This window comes from Salvelinus fontinalis, chromosome 35 (assembly GCF_029448725.1).
Source record: "Salvelinus fontinalis isolate EN_2023a chromosome 35, ASM2944872v1, whole genome shotgun sequence".
In the NCBI taxonomy this organism is placed as follows: domain Eukaryota; kingdom Metazoa; phylum Chordata; class Actinopteri; order Salmoniformes; family Salmonidae; genus Salvelinus; species Salvelinus fontinalis.
The window spans coordinates 34,577,487-34,595,506 of NC_074699.1; positions in this window are offsets into that span (position 1 = coordinate 34,577,487).

Below are 18,020 nucleotides of genomic sequence, written 5' to 3' on the forward strand. Positions count from 1 at the left end.
CTAGCGTTTCCATCCCGGAGCAAGCACCAATTAGCCTGAAGCTAGCCCGGCCAGGGCTCCTGTGCTACCACCGAAGCCCACTCCTGGGTTACAATATCCGGAGCCCTTCTATTGCCGGTACGGGGCACGGAACCCCGCCGATCCTCTACGACTGGAATACCGACATAATCTGCCCGAGGACTCCAACAGGCCCCTCAGGCGCGACGCCCGCTGAAGGCCCAGTCTGCTAACCTGCTAGGCCTGCTAGCTACCTAGAGCTACCTGGAACCCTACTAATTCCTCAACTGGTCTATCGAAGTCACCGCACGAAGCGGCAAAAACAGACTTAACCCCATCACGACGTCCCCCAAAGGCTAACTTGCTAGCCCCGGTCTGCTAACTGCTAGCTTGCCTGCCCCGGTTTGCTAACTGCTAGCTTGCCTGCCACGGTCTGCTAACTACTAGCCCCTGCTAACTGCTAGCTTGCCAGCCCCGGTCTGCTAACTGCTAGCTTGTTTAGCCCCGGCCTACTAACTGTTAACTTGTTAGCATCGGCCTGCTAACTGTCTGAATCGCCGTGTCCCCAGTCAGCCCAACCACTCACTGGACCCATATGTTCACTTGGCTATGCATGCCTCTCTCTAATATAAATATGCCTCGTCCATTACTGTTCTGGTTAGTGATTACTGTCTTATTTCACTGTAGAGCGCTAGGGGTCCGTTTTTTTATTCTTTAAATAACGTGCCCAACGTAAACTGACATTTTCTCTGGCCCAGATCGTAGAATATGCATATAATTTACAGATTAGGATAGAAAACACTCCAAAGTTTCCAAAACTGTCAAAATATTATCTGTGAGTATAACAATACTTATTCTGCAGGCAAAAACCTGAGAAAATGTTTTAAAAAACCTGTGTTTCCTGGCCCGTCTATCCTCCATTTAAACCGGTATCAACCAGATTCCTTTTCCAATTGCTCCCTCAGGCTGTGACCAGGCTTTAGACATAGTTTCAGGCTTTTATTTTGAAAAATGAGCGAGATGTTTCATAAGGAGTCAGGTGTCCTCTGAATGTTTCCTGCGCGCGAGAGAGGGGCTCCCCATTTTCCTTTTCTCTCTTAAAGAATAGGTTATGGTCCGGTTGAAATATTATCGATTATGTTTGTTAACCTGAGGATTGATTATAAAAAAACATTTGACATGTTTCTACGACCATTACGGATACTTTTTGGAGTTTGTCGAACGGAACACGGCTTTGGTTTTCTCAACATAACCTGTCTAGGACTGGGGTGCCGCTAGCGGCACCTCCCCCCACCCCCACTGAAAAGGCAGAGCCGCGAAATTCAAAAAAAATATTTTTTTTTAATATTTAACTTTCACACATTAGAGTCCAATACAGCTAATGAAAGACACAGATCTTGTGAATCCAGCCAACATGTCCGATTTTTAAAATGTTTTACAGGGAAGACACAATATGTAAAGATGTAAATCTATTAGCTAAACACATTAGCATAATCCACCATCTTTTCTTTGTCCACCAACACCAGTAGCTATCACCAATTCGGCTAAGCTAAGATATTGATAGCCACTAACCAAGAAAAAACCTCCTCAGATGACAGTCTGATAACATATTTATGGTATAGGATAGGTTTTGTTAGAAAAATGTGCATATTTCAGGTAGATGTCATAGTTTACAATTGCACCCACCGTCACAAATGGACTAGAATAATTACAATGAGCAACGTGTTTACCTAACTACTAATCATCAAACATTTCGTAAAAATACACAGCATACACTAATCGAAAGACACAGATCCTGTGAATACAGACAATATTTCAGATTTTCTAAGTGTCTTACAGCGAAAACACAATAAATCGTTATATTAGCATAGCACATGTGCAAACATTACCCCAGCATTGATTCTAGCCAAAGAGAGCGATAACGTAAACATCGCCAAAATATATTAATTTTTTCACTAACCTTCTCAGAATTCTTCAGATGACACTCCTGTGTCTTTCAATTAGTGTATGCTGTGTATTTTTACGAAATGTTTTATGATTAGTAATTAGGTAATACGCGTTGCTCTGTGTATTTATTCTAGTCAGTTGTGATGTTGGGTGCAATTGTACACTATGATTTATACCTGAAATATGCACATTTTTCTAACAAAACCTATCCTATACCATAAATATGTTATCAGACTGTCATCTGATGAGGTTTTTTCTTGGTTAGTGGCTATCAATATCTTAGTTTAGCCGAATTGGTGAATAGCTACTGGTGGAGAGAAAATGGTGGACAAAGAAAAATGGTGTGTTTTGCTAACGTGGTTAGCTAATAGATTTACATATTTTGTCTTCCCTGTAAAACATTTTAAAAATCTGAAATGGTGCCTTTATTCACAAGATCTGTATCTTTCATTAGGCGTCTTGGACTTGTGATTTAATGATATTTAGATGCTACTATTTAATTGTGACGCTATGCTAGCGATGCTACTCAGTGTGGGGGGGGGGGGGTGGGGGGTGCTCCCGGACCCGGGGTAGGTACTCGTGAAAGGTTAACAAACAGATTACCGACCATTTCGAATCCCCCCGTACCTTTTCCGCTATGCAATCTGGTTTCAGAGCTGGTCATGGGTGCACCTCAGCCACACTCAAGGTCCTAAACGACATCATAACCGCCATCGATAATAGACATTACTGCGCAGCCGTATTCATCGACCTGGCCAAGGCTTTTGACTCTGTCAATCACCACATTCTTATTGGCAGACTCGACAGCCTTGGTTTCTCAAATGATTGCCTCACCTGGTTTACCAACTACTTCTCTGATAGAGTTCAGTGTGTCAAATCGAAGGGCCTGTTGTTTGGACCTCTGGCAGTCTCTATGGGGGTGCCACAGAGTTCAATCCTCGGGCCGACTCTCTTCTCTGTATACATCAATGATGTTGCTCTTGCTGCTGGTGATTCTCTGATACACCTCTACGCAGACGACACCATTCTGTATACTTCTGGCCCCTCTTTGGACACTGTGTTAACCTTTTACGGGAGCAGCCTGACACCGGTACACTTATAACAACATCCAGCTCAAAGTGCAGGGCGCGAAATTCAAAATCTATTTTTTTTTTAATATTTAACTTTCACACATTAACAAGTCCAAGAAACCAGATGAAAGGTGCACATCTTGTGAATCAAGCCAACATGTCCGATTTTTAAAATGTTTTACAGGGAAGACAAAATATGTAAATCTATTAGCTAACCACGTTAGCAAAAGACACAACTTTTCTAACTCCATCAGTTTCTTACTCCATCAGGTGCTATCACAAATTCGACCAAATAAAGACATAAATAGCCACTAACCAAGAAACCAATTCATCAGATGACAGTCTGATAACATATTTATTGTATAGCATATGTTTTGTTTGAAAAATGTGCATATTTCATGTATAAACCATACTTTACATTTCAGCTACAATCCAAAATTGCACCGAAAGCAGCCATAATATTTACAGACACCAACGTCAAATAGCTAATTACTCATCATAAAACATTTCTGAAAAATACATAGTCTGCAGCAATTGAAAGACAGGCATCTTGTGATTCCAAACAATATTTCCGATTTATTAAATGTTTTACAGCGAAAACAAAATGTATCGCTATATTAGCGTAGCTACAATAGACAGACACAATTGGGCGCCCACGGCCAGTTCACATGCACGACAGATATATGAAATAACATCATAAAATGGGTCTTACTTTTGCTGATCTTTCATTAGAATGTTGAAGAAGGTGTCCTCGGTCCAGATGAGTCGTTGTTTCGATTCAGAATGGCAAATTTCCCTCTTCAATTAGCATTGGCACTAGCCGAGTGGCATAAATTTCTCCAACGTAAACACAGTCAGAGGACAGAACACGGCAAAACTCCCGAATAAAGTTTCAATAATCTGATTAAACTATATTGAAAAAACATACATTACGATGATATGGTCACATGTATCAAAAAAAATTCGAGCCGGAGATGTTAGCCGTTCGTTACAAAGGCAAAACAGAAGTCAATCCCACTTCCTTCAGAGTACCGGAAGTGGACGGTCACGTCAAAGAAATAGGTTTTTTTCCACCACAGAACAAGAGGAGCAAAAAAAATTATTCTCTGACATCCTCTTTACACCAATAGGAAGGCGTATAGAGTCTAAGTAGACTCCTAAGTGTCAAGACCATGTATAGGCATCAAGTTGAAAAGAGCATCGATTTCTGACATTTCACTTCCTGGTCAGGAAAAGTGCTGCAGAAGGACTTCTGTTTCACTCAGAGAAATAATTCCAACTCTTTTAGAAACTAGAAAGTGTTTTCTATCCAAAAAGAATAATAATATTCAGATTGTACGAGCAAGATTTGAGTAGGAGGCCGTTTGAAATGGGCACGATTTCACTGGCTACTCAACACTTTGCCTTGCAGCCATAAGAAGTTAACCCCTCCAGACGAGCTTCAATGCCATACAACTCTCCTTCCGTGGCAACTGCTATTAAACGCAAGTAAAACTAAATGCATGCTGTTCAACCGATCACTGCCCGCACCTGCTCGCCTGTCCAGCATCACTACTCTGGACGTCTCTGACTTAGAATACGTGGACAACTACAAATATCTAGGTGTCTGGTTAGACTGTAAACTCTCCTTCCAGACTCACATTATGCATCTCCAATCCAAAATTAAATCTAGAATCGGCTTCCTATATCGCAACAAAGCATCCTTCACTCATGCTGCCAAACATACCCTCATAAAACTGACCATCCTACCGATCCTCGACTTCGGTGATGTCATCTATAAAATAGCCTCCAACACTCTACTCAACAAACTGGATGCAGTCTATCACAGTGCCATCCGTTTTGTCACCAAAGCCCCATACACTACCCACCATTGCGACCTGTACGCTCTCGTTGGTTGGCCCTCGCTTCATACTCGTCGCCAAACCCACTGGCTACAGGTAATCTACAAGTCTCTGCTAGGTAATGCCCCGCCTTATCTCAGCTCACTGGTCACCATAGCAGCACCCACTTGTAGCACGCGCTTCATCAGGTATATCTCACTGGTCACCCCCAAACCCAATTCCTCCTTTGGTCGTCTTCCAGTTCTCTGCTGCCAATGACTGGAACGAACTGCAAAAATCTCTGAAGCTGGAAACACTTATCTCCCTCACTAGCTTTAAGCACCAGCTGTCAGAGCAGCTCACAGATTACTGCACCTGTACATAGCCCATCAATAATTTAGCCCAAACAACTACCTGTCACGTTCCTGACCTGTTTTTCCTTTTTCTTGTATTTATTTTGTTGGTCAGGGCGTGAGTTGGGGTGGGTTGTCCATGTGTTATTTTTCTATGTCGGGTTGTTTGTGTTCGGCCGGGTATGATTCTCAATCAGAGGCAGCTGTAAATCGTTGTCCCTGATTGAGAATCATACTTAGGCAGCTGGGGTTCACGTGTGTGTTTGTGGGTGGTTGTATCTCGTGTCTGTATTCGTGCCACACGGGACTGTTTGTCGGTTCGTTTCTCTTTTGTCATTTTGTTTCGTTAGTGTTCCGTTTATTTTGTTAATAAATAATCATGGACACAAACCACTCCGCATATTGGTTTGATCCTTCTCGCCTCTCCTCCTCGTCTGAGGAGGAGGATTACGATGACCGTTACAGAACCACCCACCAATCTAGGACCAAGCGGAGTGTAAACGGGCAGCGACAGCAGCAACAGAGGACACAGGACTCGTGGACTTGGGAAGAGATCCTGGACGGCAAAGGACCCTGGGTTCAGCCAGGAGAATATCGCCTGTCCCAAGGCGGAGCTGGAGGCAGCGAAGGCAGTTGGAGGCAGCGAAGGCAGAGAGGCGCTGGTATGAGGAGGCAGCGCGGCGACGCGGTTGGGAGCCCGAGTGTCAGACCCAAAATTTTCTTGGGGGGAGGCACACGCGGAGTGTGGCAAAGCCGGGTAGGTTACCTGAGCCAACTCCCCGGGCTTACCGTGGAGTGAGAGGGCGTCGTACTGGTCAGACACCGTGTTATGTGGTAAAGCGCACGGTGTCCCCAGTACGCATGCTTAGCCCAGTGCGGGCTATTCCACCTCGCCGCACTGGTAGGGCTAGGTTGGGCATCGAGCCGGGTGCCATGAAGCCGGCCCAACATATCTGGCCTCCAGTACGTCTCCTCGGGCCGGCGTACATGGCACCAGCCTTACAGATGGTGTCCCCGGTTCGCCAGCATAGCCCAGTGCGGGCTATTCCTCCTCGCCGCACTGGCAGGGCTACGGGGACCATTCAACCTGGTAGGGTTGGGGAGGCTCGGTGCTCAAGAGCACGTGTCCTCCTTCACGGTCCGGTGTACCCGGTGCCACCTCCACGTACCAGTCTTCCGGTGGCAGCCCCCCGCACCAGGCTGTCTCTCCGGGTTCTCTCTCCAGCTGCTCCCACCTGTCCAGCGCTGTCAGAGCCTTCCTCCTCTCCAGCGCAGCCAGTGTCTGAGCTGTCTGCCTGCCCAGCGCTGTATGAACTGTCTGCCTGCCCAGCGCTGTCTGAGCTGTCTTCCTGCCCAGCGCCGTCAGAGCTGTCCGTCTGTCCCGAGCCGCCAGAGCCGTCCAGCCAGGACCAGCCAGAGCCGTCCAGCCAGGACCAGCCAAAGCCGACCAGCCAGAGCCGTCCAGCCAGGACCTGCCATAGCCGTCCAGCCAGGACCTGCCAGAGCCATCCAGCCAGGACCTGCCAGAGCCGTCCAGCCAGGAGCTGCCAGAGCCATCCAGCCAGGAGCTGCCAGAGCCGTCCAGCCAGGATCCGCCAGAGCCGTCCAGCCAGGATCCGCCAGAGCCAGCCAGCCAGGATCCGCCAGAGCCGGCCAGCCAGGATCCGCCAGAGCCGGCCAGCCAGGATCCGCCAGAGCCAGCCAGCCAGGATCCGCCCCTCAGTCCGGTGCTGTCCCTCAGTCCGGTGCTGCCCCTCATTCCGGTGTTGCCCCTCATTCCGGTGTTGCCCCTCATTCCGGTGCTGCCGCTTAATCTAATGGGGGTTATATGGAGGGTGGTCATTGGGAGGAGGCCAAGGAAGCGGGGTTTGACTATGGTGGGGTGGGGACCACGACCAGCGCCAGAGCCGCCACCGTGGACAGACGCCCACCCAGACCCTCCCCAAGACTTTATACTGGTGCGCCCGGAGTTCGCACCTTAAGGGGGGGGTTATGTCACGTTCCTGACCTGTTTTTCCTTTTTCTTGTATTTATTTGGTTGGTCAGGGCGTGAGTTGGGGTGGGTTGTCCATGTGTTATTTTTCTATGTCGGGTTGTTTGTGTTCGGCCGGGTATGATTCTCAATCAGAGGCAGCTGTAAATCGTTGTCCCTGATTGAGAATCATACTTAGGCAGCCGGGGTTCACGTGTGTGTTTGTGGGTGGTTGTATCTCGTGTCTGTATTCGTGCCACACGGGACTGTTTGTCGGTTCGTTTCTCTTTTGTCATTTTGTTTCATTAGTGTTACGTTTATTTTGTTAATAAATAATCATGGACACAAACCACTCCGCATATTGGTTTGATCCTTCTCGCCTCTCCTCCTCGTCTGAGGAGGAGGATTACGATGACCGTTACACTACCTCTTCCCCTACTGTATTTATTTATTTATTTTGCTCCTTTGCATCCCATTATTTCTATTTCTACTTTGCACATTCTTCCACTGCAAATCTACCATTCCAGTGTTTTACTTGCTATATTGTATTTACCTCGTCACCATGGGCTTTTTTGCCTTTACCTTCCTTATCTCACCTCATTTGCTCACATTGTATATAGACTTATTTTTTCTACTGTATTATTGACTGTATGCTTTGTTTATTCCATGTGTAACTCTGTGTTGTCGAATTGCTATGCTTTATCTTGGCCAGGTCGCAGTTGCAAATGAGATCTTGTTCTCAACTAGCCTACCTGGTTAAATAATGGTGAAATAAAATAAAAATAAAATAAAACACACACACACACACACACACACACACACACACACACACACACACACACACACACACACACACACACACCCTCCTCCAGTACCATGCCCAGTCGCAGACCACCAGCCTCCAGTCTTAGACTGCTGCTTTCCTCCGCTTCAGTCTTGTCCATCAGAGCCCTCCTTTGGGTCCCTCTAGACATACCCCAGGGGCCTGTGGCCCCTGCTCACCCAGTCCACCCACTCCCTATTCCACACAGCAAAACACCAGGATCATGTTTGGAAAAGGCAGCAGTTTTGTGTTGCAAGAACAGCTGGTACGTTCCAGATAACAGCTGAATTTGAAAAGAGTACCAAGGTTGCCACAGCCAAACAGCATGGGCTTCCTTTTTGTCTCTTTTAAAACCATTGATGAGTTTCCTCAATCAGGGCCGAACGGTTTGTTTCTACAAGCCTCCAACACAATATCATAGCAGAGTCTGGCGCGGAATAACAAGCACTGTGCAGGCCTGTTCAGGCTATTCAGAGCTGTCGTGTTACACCATACATTGAATGAAGACACTGAGATGATGGGTCCCAATACACAGGCTGAAATCCCAGTCAATTTGTCATCAAAACACTTCATTCAACTCATCAGAAATGTGTGTGGCAAACTGAGGAATAACCATATATCCTTTCAAACTAGTATATTTAGCATGGTTGCAGAAAGTTCACCTATATTGTGTTCAATGTATGGTGCTTCTCAATTAAATCAGCATCCATACAAGAACAGAGGGGTAGATCTAATGAGAAAAACAGTAGCCATTTTACTACTAGCATAAACAAGATATTTCCGACTGTGCTAGCTATCAGTCAGGCATATTCCTGTTCTTTCAGCAGGTCCAGAGGGCCTCCAGACACCCTGGAGCTACCCCCAGCCCTCTCCTGCCCTCTACCCCAGCTACCCCCACCTCTGCTGGGCTCCCACTGACACTTTCTCGTATCGCTCCCTCCCTGTCACAGGGCCCTGCCCTGAGCTGCCAGGCCGCGTTGACAATTCCTGACATTTCATTAACTAATTACACTACAAATAATTAAGCATGTTCACATCTGTAACAGACACAGGACAAATGACTGTCAGGGCCTGGTGATTGATGAGCTCCCTGAGACTTTATCTGATGAGATTCACCTGGAAGTCTCACGCTCGCTCAGGACACACACATCAATAAACACAAACAGACAGTCATAAACAGAAGCACACTGCATGAGCAAAATATTGTAACAGTGAATGCATGCACAAATTCACTAACACAATAGACAAACATGTATAGACAGCTACATGTGTATGCGGACAAACACACACACACTCTCAAACATTCACAAATGCACTTGCACACACACACAAACACACTCTCTCACACTGACACAGTGACACACACAACAAAACAAAAGTGTGACATCAAGAATTCACTTTCTTGAAAAGCAAAAAAGGAATTTGTCCTCCATGCCAGTCCTCCTTTTGAAATGGGTCAAACCCCAGCCTACAGGCCCAGGGAAAAGGATGGGAAAATTAATGACTACAATGGAGTCTTTGCATTTTTCTTAGACTCTGAAAAAAAACAAAGAACAAGGCCTGTGACAAGCTCCATTATTTGGTTGCGCTGCGAGTGAGGAGACAGCTCCTGCTGGAGAGGGAGATGAAAGTAGTGGGAAGGAGAATGGGGGCCTGGGAGGGCAATGACTGAGGGGGGGCTCCGGGATGTCAAGAGGGCCACAGAGATGGCAGGTGATGGGGATGGGCCCCCCACCCCCCGCCTCTCCCTTCGTCCATTGCCTCCCTGTCGTCGCGTGGAGCTACGGAGCCTGTCAGCACAAAGACAAATTATCACAGGGGTAAATTCACGGACAGACAGGGAGAATCTGTCACCCGGTGGAACAGTCCCTCTTAGGGACTTCACACGGCCATTATGAGCAACTTAAGAAAGGGAAATTCACAGCAAGACCATGCAGCATCCAGCACCCTACTGGAGAGAGGGAGGGGGAGGGGGAGGGAGGGATGGAGAGAGGGAGGGAGGGGGAGGGAGGGATGGAGAGAGGGAGGGAGGGGGAGGGAGGGATGGAGAGAGGGAGGGAGGGAGAGGGAGGGAGGGGGAGGGAGGGATGGAGAGAGGGAGGGAGGGGGAGGGAGGGATGGAGAGAGGGAGGGAGGGGGAGGGAGGGAGGAATGGAAAGAGAGAAATAGAGGGGTGAAGGATAGTGGAACAATGGCTGGAAGTGTTAAACCCATATACCGTTCAAATGCTTCATTATATGTAAAGTGAAATCAGTACTTACACTTTTTATAATCCAATATTTTTTAAAGAAATGCTCATATCCATATTGAGTGACTTTCTTCTTAATTATCTCACCTACAGGTATTGACTGAACTTCCTGCCCAACTCAACAATATCCTTTACTAGAGGCAATGTGCAATGGGATGCCATGGGATGCTCCAGATCAGCATTCTGACTGCAACATACTGTTAGTCCCAGGCCTTTGTTGTCCCACCCCGCCTTGCAGAACCCTTCCTTGGCCCAGTCCCAACGAGTCCATGAGAAATCCCACAACAACAAATAATACCTCTCAAATGGGTATCATGTGTGCTCAGAGAGGAGTTAGATTCATAAATTACGGCTTTGTATTTCATTGGAAACTCCCTGGGAAGGTGAACAATGTGTTGAATAGTGAACTTTGTGGATAAATGTGCTTTAAGCCTCTGGACATACAGGCAACAGTTTTTGGGAAATGCCAAGCAAACACATGATGTCAGGAATTGTAAAGAAGTGTATAGAGAGGCTGTTCCTACATGAAGGCTGCTGCCCATGATAAATGATTGTATTATTTATGTGGGATATTAAAGTACTTAGAGAGCTTGTACTTTCACCTCCAAATGGAAATGGGAGAGAGCTACAGGTACTCAGTACAGGCACAGGCACAATGGAGCCTTTGACTCCCACCCTGTGAGCGTATTTAGTCCCATATTCAACATGTATATCACAGATGTCATGAACAAAGTAAATGAAAGCGGTTAAAGAAAACAAACATAAGGGTAGAAGGCATTTTAAAGACACGGTTGTTTCACCTGAATAGAAGAGGGCTTTTAGTGGTGAGGTCCAAGCGGAACATTTGTTTCAGTTTATTTAAGTGTTTTTGCTGTAGCATGTCTAATGTTGGTCTAACATAAAGGCTGAGTGTTAAGGTGTGCCACACTGAGGCTGATGCCACATGTGTTACTGAGGAAGTCGCACTGCAAATAGTGTAATAACAACTTGTAGTTTTAATGTTGACGTTATTAAAACACATTATTATTTGTTGTAAACTAAAATACTAAATATTTTACATAAGTCTGTAATGTCTATGTTATTGTTTTTAAATGTATTTAAATTGTAAAGTATTTTTGTCTGTAATGTCTTTTTCGTTATGTGTCAGACCCCAGACAGTGCCTTAGGAAAGACCCCTTGACTTTTTCCACGTTTTGTTACTTTACAGCATTATTTTAAAATGGGTTAATTAAAAATAAATCCTCAACAATCTACACACAATACCCATTAATGACAAAGTGAAAACTGTTTTTTAGAAATGTTTGCTAATTTATTAAAATTGAAAAACAGAAATACAAAAGACCCTTTGCTATGAGACTCGAAATTGAGCTCAGGTGCATCCTGTTTCCATTGATCATCCTGATGTTTCTACAACTTGGAGTCCACCTGTGGTAAATTCAATTGCTTGGACATGATTTGTAAAGGCCCACACCTGTCTATATAAGGTCCCACAGTTGACAATGCATGTCAGAGCAAAAACCAAGCCATGAGGTCGAAGATCTTGTCTGTAGAGACAAGATTGTGTCAAGGCACAGATTTGGGGAAGGGTACCAAATATGCAGCATTCTTAAATGGAAGAAGTTTGGAACCACGAAGACTCTTCCTAGAGCTGGCCACCCAGCCAAACTGAGCAATCGAGGGAGACGGGCCTTGGTCAGGGAGGTGACCAAGAACCCAATAGTCACTCTGACAGAGCTCGAAGAGTTCCTCTGTGGAGATGAGAGAACCTTCCAGAAGGACAACTATCTCTGCAGCACTCCACCAATCAGGCCTTTATGGTATAGTGTCAAGATGTAAGCCACTCCTCAGTAAAAGGCACATGATACCCCGCTTGGAGTTTGACAAAAGGTACCTAAATGACTCTCAGACCATGAGAAATAAGATTCTCTAGTCTGATGAAACCAAGACTGAACTCTTTGGCCTGAATCCCAAGCATCACGTCTGGAGGAAACCTGGCGCCATCTCTACCGTGGAGCATGGTGATGGCAGCATCATGCTGTGGGGGTGATTTTCATCGGCGGAAAAGGAGACTAGTGAGCATCGAGGCAAAGATGAACAGAGAAAAGTACAGAGAGATCCTTGACGAAAACCTGCTCCAGAGTGCTCAGGACCTCAGGTCTCTGAATGTCCTTGAGTGGCCCAGCCAGAGCCCGGACTTGAACCCTATCGAACATCTCTGGAGAGACCTGAAAATGCTCCCATCCAACCTCACAGAGCTTGAGAGGATATGCAGAGAAGAATGGGAGAAACTCCCCAAACACAGGTGTGCCAAGTTTGTAGTGTCATACAAAAGATTTGAGGCTTTAGTTACTGCCAAAGTACTGAGTAAAGGGTCTGAATACTTATGTAAATGTGTTTTTTATTTTTAATAAATTACCACCCAAAGTTTTTGCTTTTTCATTATGGGGTATTGCGTGTAGATTCATAAGAATATTTTTTTTAAAGTAAGAATAAGGCTGTAACCTAACAAAATGTGAAAAATGTCAATGGGTCTGAAGTTTTCCGAAGACACTGTATCTGTCGCCATTGGCGTCGGCTAATGGGGGCCCTAATAAAATCATAAATCATACGGAAAATGTTGCCTGACAAAAATAGGGGCATAGGCTGCAGCTAAAAAAGTGTGTACAGTGGTGTTGTACATGGTAACCGCATAGTAATGAGTAACCATAACCATAAACCATCTGTTCTTGCTTTATGGAAGATGAATTATGTTAAACTCAGTGAGATCACTAATAATTAACATAAGGTTTTTCTGCACCCACCCAACAGTGACATCATTGGGAGAGCACAATGCGTTTGATCATGTTCAATATTTTATCAAAGGTTGTCTTACAACAACTTATTCTAATTCAGAGTGTATGCATGTATCCAAACAACTTTCCCAATAATGGGGACAAAGGGGTTTTAAGTTGTGCATGGAACGAAGCCACATCTATTGTGTTCAAAATGTATCATTTCAATCCAACCATTATGACATCGCCTTTTACATTTGTCTTGGCCAACACAAAAGACCAGTGTCCCTTTAACTAAATTCTGAAGGGATTATTTCCATCTCTCCAAACTCAGAACCCAGTAGTCTTTCTTTCTATTTCAAGCTGGGGCATGAACTTGGATGGGTCCTGCTTTCCCCCCTGCTGAACACCACATTTGGAACACACCGTCACAATTGGTGGGATTAACCCCTCCCACCGCCCTTCTCCTGTCCCCCCCCACCCACTCTGGCCCAACCTTGCCAGTAAGCAGCAGAGGTGAATGCTAACTGGATAATGTTCAGAGAGAGAGAGAGCGAGAGAGAGAGAAAGAGAGAGGGGGGCAGTGGCTGGGCCCCAGTGTGATGACTGTGGGTGGGGTGTAGGGTCATGTAGATGGGGTGTAGGGCTCTGTAGGACTTACTTAAAAGGACCTGCTTTGAACTACGATTCATGAACCATTTGCATAAGAAGATTTGCTTGAGGAGAATGGAGGGGTATTGCTGCTGGTCATTAATATGCCAGCTAATTCAGCACATTGTAAGCCCATTGATGCTTCACTAAAGGACAGTTATCCCACTGCCATTGTTTAGGCCTGAACCAGTCTGAGCAGTTGTTACAAATTACATACTTAATTGATTTAAAATCTGCCATAAACCGGCACAATGGGGGGAGCCATATTAATGTTGTATGGACGGGAGAGTGAGAGATTAATCTGATTAGTTTTTTTATGGGCGATGTAGATGTGATATAGTCCCCTAATAAATGAGAGGGCGTGTAAACATACAGTATGTGCATATGCTGATGAGATAGCCATCATAGCTAAACATCATGAACAGACGCATCGCTCACATCCTCTGGTGCTCCATAGAAATAATCAGACAATCAATGTGTTTGTATAGTAGTGCATTTTGTTCAGAATGTGACGTCAAATATAGCTTTGTAAATGAGGTGAAATGATGTCAACTAATCACAAAGTCAGCAGCAGCACGACATCATGCCAAAGCAGGCCATCTAAAGATAGATTTAGTATTTCCAAAATAGCCTTTTTGGGCTAATCATATCCTCATGACTCACTTGTGGTTACCAGAGCTAATGAACGCTCCACAAGTTTCCACACTGAGCACCAATTAGAGGCCACAACAAAGAGAAATGAAAGATAAACATTGCAGTATTGCGTACTTGTTGCACCAATAAGACCTAATCCCTGGGATATGCTGAACAATATTAGCTTTTCAATGACTCCTCCTGGGCATTGAGAGGCAGTCTATTGAAACAGTGAGTGACCCAAGCCCAGGCCCCCTCCCCTCTGCTCTGGACCACTCCAGGAGAAGCAGTGTGCTCTAGATGTGAGAGGCCTTAAGCACAGCAGCGGCCTTCAGCCCACACCCCACTGCCTCCTCTCACCTCCTCCTCCTTCTCTCTCCTCCTCTCTCTTGCTGCCTGTTTATTCCACCTTCCTTCACCTGCTCCCCCATCATGGACTCCCAACACAGAGCATCAGAAAAAAGAGGAGTAGTCCAGAGGAACAGTTAGTGGAATAGCCAGTGAGTTGTAAATTATGGAATATGAGAGGTGTCATGATTTTGGGGTTCGACTGCAATGCACCCCCCTTTTGTAGAACACTGATCCCCTCTTCAGTGTCGGCCATTGTCAGCGTGTCCTTCTAGGCGTTTGTAACCGCGGGGCCAGTGTGTAGTCTTCTCCCCTCTTCCATCTCCAGCCCCACATCAAAGCTGGTGGAGCTGTGCTTTGTGGGGCTTGGTCCCTTGACTCTCAACATGTGGTTTTGTGGCTCTGGACATCGGCACCTTTTAACCCATTCTGTTGAGATTAGGCATCGCCTTCAATTGGGCATTAGTGAAACTATAGTAACCAATAAGCAGCTTGGAGCTGAATGGAAACTATGTATCTTGTCACAGTGGAGCTGTCGGAACATCACGGTCCCAGACAAGTTCCTCTGCAGGGTTTTGGCTGCCTGGACTGGGGCCCCTTCTTTTCATACTGACACAAAGTAACCCCCCCCCCCCACTCCCGTTTGCAACGGAGGCGCTAGTAATGGTAATTCATATTCAACACACAAAAAAACATTGTTTTCCACAGGGCCACAAGCATTTAATTATCTCAAACTGATTTTTTTTCATGTTGGGGCCTACAACAGCGAGCGAGTGAGAAAATTGGACCTAAATGAATAACCAACAACGGTTTACGGGGGTGGGGGGGGGGGGGGTTCACATGACATGATGACTAAGGAGGGGGGTAGCTGCTGCATTGGGGATATCTGGGAAATAAACAAGCACTAATGGAGCTGCCGGTCTGGGCTGCAGGGCTGCAGTGTTGGCTAGATCCAAACTGGTCCTGGGGAGAGAGGAAGGGCAGGGCCTGGCAAGTGGAGAGCCAGGCGGAGGACCAGGCTGTGTCGCAGGCCTCTGGCTTCATTAAGAGCTGCAAACAGAGCTCCATGGGGCCCGGTAGGGCTTGGAGCCTGGGCCTAGTTCGCCCACCACCATACCGTCAGATGCTGCAGGGTCTTAGCCTGGGCTTAGCATGGGCTAAAGGCTCCAGACAGACACTACACTCTACCACAGTCTCAATAAAGCCTGGCTTCCTAGAGCAACTGTCACTTTGCACCGCTTGCCATGCAATGCTACCAGACAACTGCTCTCCAGATCCCTGTCGAGACCAATCTTCACACGTCCCCACGTCGCCTCCACACGTCTGCATGTCTCCACCATGTAGCTCCAAGTACAGCTTAGCGAGGTTACACTGCAGTCAAAACATTTACTCTTCGCACAAATCCAGTCAATCTCTCTCTCTCTCTCTCTCTCTCTCTCTCTCTCTCTCTCTCTCTCTCTCTCTCTCTCTCTCTCTCTCTCTCTCTCTCTCTCTCTCTCTCTCTCTCTCTCTCTCTCTCTCTCTCTCTCTCTCTCTCTCTCTCTCTCACACTCTCTCTCTCTCTCTCTCTCTCTCTCTCTCTCTCTCTCTCTCTCTCTCACACACACTCTCTCTGATAGGTATCCTGATCTTCATATTACCCAGAGAGCACAATCCATGTGATGTATATTTGCATACTGAGTAGATATGGACTCTGCTACCCATGTTAATGCCATCAAATATAAACATCATAGTGATGATGACACTTGGCTGGTTGGTGGTTGGTGTTTGCTGTGTGTGTGTGTTGTTATGAAGCCACAGTACTTGGATGGCAGTTGCTGTCTGGTCTGTGTGTTTTTGTTTGGAAGCCACAGTTAACAGGCGTTCATCATGATGTTCCACTGTGGACAGACATCTCACACTCTCTCCGGTGGACCATAGAGAGTCAGCATGGGACTGGCTGGGTCAGCTTTTGGCTTATCCTCATGGATGGTGGAAGAGGGACAGTGGGACACCATCAGACAGACAGACAGAATCTTGGCGTGGCTCAGTGAAGACTGGAACCTTCTGTGAGGTGCTTGCCCCACCACATGGAGTGCTCCAATAGTGACCCTGCCGCAAACTGGCAACTGCCAACCTTCTGCTTCCGTCTGCTTGGCATATTTGGCCATTTAGTGGGACGCTTGTGAAGATCAAATGGGTTAAGATGGCCCTCTCTTAGTCAGCGGGGGAAAAAGAACATCAAAAAGGTGTAAATTTCACTTCCCCACTTTTGATTAAGTCAAGCATGAAAAGAAATGTAATACTCTCAAGTAGCAAGGGTTTACACTATTGATGCTGTTACTTCTGCTTCAGGAGGCCCAATCAGCCAACAGGGAGCTGAGTAAACTCGCCCCTAGTTTTAGGGGTGGACAGATGGAGGGCTTTTGCTGCGCCTGAAAAGACAGCTTAAGAGCTTGCCTCCTCAATCCGACTCAATACTGACTGTGTGAAATCCTGGCCCTGGCTAACCCTCCCAACCCACCCGCCTTCTCGAAAGCTGGTGGCTACCACCATATGGGCTTGTTTAAAAACTCCCACAGACTGGTACAAAGCACAACAACACAGTTTTCATATCAAGTGCTTCTCACTCAGAGGGCTTCTCACTCAAATAGGGCTTCTTACTCAAATAAGGCTTCTCACTCAAAGAGGGCCCCCTTCAACTTTTCCCCCTCCTGATTCCTAAAGCTGTCATGGGTTCTGTTCATGAGCTCTGTTGTGATTAATAGTCAGTGTTGCCATGTCTGCTGTGACATCATTTTGTGTGATGATTAATATGAACTTCAGACTAAGCATATCTGTTCAAATATTTTGGAGGAGAAAAACTAATCAAAAATGGTCATCAGTTTTCAGTTCTGAATATAAAATGTGCCTTTATACTCAACAATAGTGAAGATTCTACTTTATTTAGTTCAAAGTGGAACGATATAAAAGTCTTCCCCTCTGATATAACATTGCACCTTCTTGCTACACTTTGTAGCAGCAGCCTTTTCAACAAGGTGAAATCTAACTGCTGAAGTGTCCCTGCTACTATATAGTGGACAGCAGAATGGAATGGCTTTTGTAAAGACTTAATAGAATCTTTAACCGTTCCAACAATCCACTCCCATGGAGTTGCATTAAGTAGATATTGTAGAGGGACAATGACCTAAATAGCTCAACATCAACCTCATTAGGCATGCAGGCAGGGCCGAAACCATTTCACGCTGGAGTCTATTGTCAAGGCTCACCCCAGGTGAGCATTAAATTGCAAATGATACTCTGAAAGGCAGAGAGGAGAGTGGAGAGAGAGAGAGAGTGGAGCGGACAGAGAGAAAATGGTTCTCAGGACGAGAGGGAATGAAAAGGCATTTGGAAGAGCTGCTCAGA